At 42.8% G+C, this 6210-nt stretch overlaps 1 pseudogene; it reads left to right on the forward strand.

The window, feature by feature from the left end:
• Window positions 1–2779: 2779 nt before the first annotated feature.
• Window positions 2780–2958, forward strand: LOC135042337 (U1 spliceosomal RNA; annotated as a pseudogene).
• Window positions 2959–6210: the final 3252 nt, after the last annotated feature.

The following is a 6210-nucleotide window of genomic DNA, read 5'->3' on the forward strand; positions in this document are numbered from 1 at the left end:
AATCTCTGCTGATAAGGTATCTGTCCATGCTGCCACCGCGCTACAACCCCGGCCGACGCAATTGCCGGTCTGAGTAAGGTACCAGAATGTGTGTAAATGGACTTTAGGGTAACCTCCTGCTTGCGGTCAGCATGGTCCCTGATGGTAGCCGTATCCTGGGATGGCAGCGCTACCTTTTTGGATAAGCGTGTCAATGCTTTATCCACCCTAGGGGAGGATTCCCACCGTATCCTGTCCATTGGCGGGAAAGGATACGCCATAAGAATCCTTTTGGGAATCTGCAGCTTTTTGTCTGGAGATTCCCAAGCTTTTTCACATAATTTGTTCAACTCATGTGAGGGGGGAAAGGTTATCTCAGGTTTCTTTCCCTTATAGATGTGTACCCTCGTGTCAGGGACAGGGGACTCTGTGATGTGCAAAACATCTTTTATTGCAATAATCATATATTGAATACATTTAGCCAATTTTGGCTGTAACTTTGCATCATCGTAGTCGACACTGGAGTCAGAATCCGTGTCGGTATCTGTGTCAACTATTTGGGATAGTGGGCGCTTTTGAGACCCCGAAGGTCCCTGCGACATAGGGACAGGCATGGGTTGACTCCCTGACTGTTCCCTAGCTTCAGCTTTGTCTAATCTCTTGTGTAATAAGTTTACATTAGCACTTAAAACATTTCACATATCCATTCAGTCAGGTGTCGGCGTTGTCGATGGAGACACCACATTAATTTGCTCCTGCTCCTCTCTAGGAGAGCCTTCTACCTCAGACATGTCGACACACGTGTACCGACACACCATACACTCAGGGAATCCTCTTATCTGAGGACAGTTCCCCAACAAGGCCCTTTGGAGAGACAGAGAGAGAGAGAGTATGCCAGCACACACCCCAGCGCTATATGACCCAGGAAAAAAACACAATAATTTTATGTTTACCCAGTAGCGCTGTATTTCCATATATATATGCGCCTAATTATGTGCCCCCCTCTTCTTTAAGACCCTCTTTCTACCGTGGTATAAGCAGGGGAGAGTCCGTGGAGCTTCCCCTCAGCGGTGCTGTGGAGAAAATGGTGCTGGTGAGTGCTGAGGGAGAAGCCCCACCCCCTCAGCGACGGGCTTCTGTCCCGCTCAAATATAGTAAAAAAATGGCGGGGGCTCTTATATATATATATACAGTGCCTAGCTGCATATATATTTATTTTGCCAAAGAGAGGTCTATATTGCTGCCCAGGGCGTCCCCCCTGAGCCCTTCACCCTTACACTGACTGCCGTGTGTGAGGTGTATGGGAGCAATGGAGCACAGCTTTACTGCTGTGCGTTACCTCAGTGAAGATCATGAAGTCTTCCGCCGCCTCTGAAGTCTTCTTTTCTTCTCATACTCACCCGGCTTCTATCTTCCGGCTCTGCGAGGGGGACGGCGGCGCGGCTCTGGGATGGACGGCGAGGGTGAGACCTGCGTACCGATCCCTCTGGAGCTAATGCTGTACAGTAGCCTAAGAAGCAGAGCCTATCAACTCACAGAAGTAGGTGTGCATCTCTCCCCTCCGCCCCTCGATGCAGGGAGTCTGTTGCCAGCAGGCTCCCTGAAAATAAAAAAATCTAACAAATATACTTTCTGTCAGGAAACTCAGGAGAGCTCCCTGAAAAGCACCCAGTCTCCTCTGGGCACAGTAGTAAACTGAGGTCTGGAGGAGGGGCATAGAGGGAGGAGCCAGTGCACACCCAGATCTAAAGTCTTTCTTTAAGTGCCCATGTCTCCTGCGGAGCCCGTCTATCCCCCATGGTCCTTACGGAGTCCCCAGCATCCTCTAGGACGTAAGAGAAAAATTATGCTGGCAGAAAAATCCAATTGAGTGATTAAACAGCTCCAGAGCTGCTCTGTAAGGCAAGTAAAAGGGTGTGGGCCCTGCAGCACTACCTGTAGTTTGCATTGTGCATTGGAAGCCTAGTTTGCTGTCTGTTTCCACTTCTTTTTTCTTGAGCCCCTCCCGTCTATACCCTTGTGCACTATCCTGACTTCTCCTCCCGTCTGCTTACTTTGTGCCTTCCAATGCACAATGCAAACTACAGGTAGTGCTGCAGGGCCCACACCCTTTTACTTGCCTTACAGAGCAGCTCTTGAGCTGTTACAGTGCCCAGCTGCTGCAAGAAATCAGCGTGAATGCTTCAGGGGCTGGGGCATGGCCAACATGAGCCCCACACCGAAGGAGGGTGGGGGTGTTTAATGCGAACTAGGGGTCTCGCACAATGCGAACTACAGGTAGTGCTGCAGGGCCCACACCCTTTTACTTGCCTTACAGAGCAGCTCTGGAGCTGTTACAGTGCCCAGCTGCTGCAAGAAATCAGCTTGAATGCTTCAGGGGCTGGGGCATAGCCAACATGAGCCCCACACCGACGGAGGGTGGAGGTGTTTAATGCAAACTAGGGGTCATCCAAGTGCCGCAAAAGGCCGCCATGCCCTGCACGCCCCTTTTCTCTTTTCATATGCAGACGAGGGTTGAAGCCAACTTTGACCCACTGCTTGGATGACATCGCCATATGCAAATCCATCTGCTGCAGGCCTTCCCCCAGGAATGCTTGCACTAGTTGTTGCATTTGGTTTGTTGTTTGGGGGTGCTTCAGTATTAGGCAGCCTTCTGCCCTCCCATGTTCATCTGAAAATATGTGTTCTCCCTGCAGTTGTTGTCCCCAGATGAGAGTTCCCTTGTGCTGCCTCAGTTGAATCTCCTTTACTTGACAGAGATGTGCCTGAGCAGCGGCCCTCCCCAGCCCTATCCCAAATCATACTTATTTTGCATAGGAGATACCATGGTCATGAAGACTGTTCTCCCAGGGTGCGGTTCATTCATTGCATTCTGGGTATGCTGACCCCTGTGATTTCCCCAAATGTGGGAAACTCGACTGCATTATTTAATGCGAACTAGGGGTCATCCAAGCACCGCAAAAGGCCGCCATGCCCTGCATACCCCTTTTCTCTTTTCATAAGCAGACGAGGTTTGAAGCCAACTTTGACCCACTGCTTGGATGACATCACTTGCTGCCTTTCCAATGAAGCAAGTTTAATTTAATAATAGGTGAAAAACCATCCCTACAAAGGTGTTAATCAGATACTTGGCTTTGTGGACACTTTTCAGAGCACAAATTTGTTAGCATAAAAATAAAGCCAGAAAATGAAGAGCTGTTTAATCACTCAATTGGATTTTTCTGCCAGCATATTTCTTTTTCTCTGCAACCCACTGCTAAATTGTGCTTCGTGGCTGTTTTTTTTATAAAATCACTTAATCAAATCTAACTCTGATTACATCAGAGAAGGCCAGGTACCCTACACCATAAGAGGTGGTTTGAAATTTTTACTTGTCTACTTAAAGATCACCAAAATCTGATAACGAGGTCAATTACGTCCCTAGGTGGGATTGAACCACCAACCTTTTGGTTAACAACTGAACACGCTAACTGTTTGCGCCTCAGAGACACTTTGCAAAAGTACATACTGACAAAGGTTAATAAGCATTCATCTAGAACGTTTCCTAGAAAAACTTTAAAAAGTCAATAATCTGGAGAGTTTTTGTAAGATGTTCCTTCCATCAACCAATGAAGAAACACATTGGTACTTTCCCATGATGAGTGAGTGCTTCAGGATCTCTTGCACTTACATGTGCAGCAAAGGACTACAATGGAAGCATGCTGGGCCTATAACCCAGAGGTAGGCAGATTGCAACTGTCCTCTGCTATATGCATTTTTTTTGTTAATTAAAGTAATCCAAAACTGGGATTGATATTTTGGCTCTTTTATTTTTACTTAAAGTACAATAACTTTTACTGTTTTAATTTGTTTTAATAGTATATTGACAGTATTGTTTTCTTTCAAAAATCCACTTAATTTTCTTTACCCTATTATTAAAATGGTAATTGACAAAAACAAACTACATTGTCACCAGAAGAGCAATACAAAATGTACAAGTGATATATTAAAATCATCTTTTCAGCTTGAATTTCAATGATGCATTGAGGTAACGATTTTGTGAGAAACATCTTCACCCTTAAATAAAGATTTTCTTAATTCCCTACCTGTGTGCTAATTAGATATCACCTTGTTTTCACATTAAACAGACTTTCACATGAGAAAGCAGCAAGGATGCAGTGGCGTTAATGTTTCCTGGTGTCAACCTGTATTATTTCAGTAGACATTGAAATGAGGATGCATCTTGCTGCCTTTCCAATGAAGCAAGTTTAATTTAGTAATAGGTTAAAAACCATCCCTACAAAGGTGTTAATCAGAGACTTGGCTTTGTGGACACTTTTCAGAGAACAAATTTGTTAGCATAAAAATAAAGCCAGAAAATGAAGAGCTGTTTAATCACTCAATTGGATTTTTCTGCCAGCATTTTTCTTTTTCTCTGCAACCCACTGCTAAATTGTGCTTCCTAGCTGTTTTTTTTATAAAATCACTTAATCAAATCTAACTCTGATTACATCAGAGAAGGCCAGGTACCCTACACCATAAGAGGGGGTTTGAAATTTTGACTTGTCTACTTAAAGATCACCGAAATCTGATAACAAGGTCAATTACGTCCCTGGGTGGGATAGAACCACCAACCTTTTGGTTAATAGCCTTACACACTAACTGATTGCGCCACAGCGACACTTTTCAAAAGTACATACTGACAAAGGCTAATAAGCATTCATCTAGAACGTTTCCTAGAAACATTTTAAAAAGTCAATAATGTGGAGAGTTTTTGTAAGATGTTTCTTCCATCAACCAATGAAGAAACACATTGGTACTTTCCTATGATGAGTGAGTGCTTCAGGATCTCTTGCACTTACATGTGCAGCAGAGTACTGTAATGGAAGCATGCTGGGTCCATAACCCAGAGGTAGGCAGATTGAAACTATCCTCTGCTATATGCATTGTTTTTATTAATTAAAGTAATCCAAAACTGGGATTGATATTTTTGCTCTTTTATTTTTACTTAAAGTACAATAACTTTTACCATTTTAATTTGTTTTAATAGTATATTGACAGTATTGTTTTCTTTCAAAAATCCAATTAATTTTCTTTACCCGATTATTAAAATGGTAATTGACAAAAACAATCTACATTGTCACCAGAAGAGCAGTACAAAATGTACAAGTGATATATTAAAATCATCTTTCCAGCTTGAATTTCAATGATGCCTTGGTGCAACAATTTTGTGAGAAACATCTTCACCCATAAAGAAAGATTTTCTTAATTCCTTACCTGTGTGCTGATTAGATATCACCTTGTTTTCACATTAAACAGACTTCCCCATGAGGAAGCAGCAAGGATGCAGTGACGTTTATGTTTCCTGGTGTCAACCTGTATTATTTCAGTAGACATTGAAATGAGGATGCATCTTGCTGCCTTTCCAATGAAGCAAGTTTAATTCAGTAATAGGTGAAAAACCATTCCTACAAAGGTGTTAATCAGAGACTTGGCTTTGTGGACACTTTTCAGAGAGCAAATTTGTTAGCATAAACATAAAATCAGAAAATGAAGAGCTGTTTAATCACTCAATTGGACTTTTCTGCCAGCATAATTTTTTTTCTCTGCAACCCACTGCTAAATTGTGCTTCCTAGCTGTTTTTTATAAAATCACTTAATCAAATCTAATTCTGATTACATCAGAGAAGGCCGGGTACCCTACACCATAAGAGGGGGTTTGAAATTTTGACTTGTCTACTTAAAGATCACCAAAATCTGATAACAAGGTCTATTACGTCCCTGGGTGGGATTGAATCACCAACCTTTAGGTTAATAGCCATACACACTAACTGATTGCGCCACAGCGACACTTTGCAAAAGTACATACTGACAAAAGCTAATAAGCATTCATCTAGAACGTTTCCTAGAAAAACTTTAAAAAGTCAATAATCTGGAGAATTTTTGTAAGAAACACATTGGTACATTCCCATGATGAGTGAGTGCTTCAGGATCTCTTGCACTTACATGGGCTATTAACCAAAAGGTTCCCACCCAGTGATGTAATTGACCTTGTGATCAGATTTTGGTGATCTTTAAGTAGACAAGTCAAAATTTCAAACCCCCTCTTATGGTGTAGGGTACCTGGCCTTCTCTGACGTAATCAGAGTTAGATTTAATTAAGGTGCACAAGGGAATAGAAGGGAGCGGTTTAAGAAAAGAGAAGTGGAAACAGACAGCAAACTAGGCTGGAGAGAGACCTGAGACAAAGAG

The sequence above is a fragment of the Pseudophryne corroboree genome, unplaced genomic scaffold (genome assembly GCF_028390025.1).
Source record: "Pseudophryne corroboree isolate aPseCor3 unplaced genomic scaffold, aPseCor3.hap2 scaffold_823, whole genome shotgun sequence".
Classification (NCBI taxonomy): Eukaryota; Metazoa; Chordata; class Amphibia; order Anura; family Myobatrachidae; genus Pseudophryne; species Pseudophryne corroboree.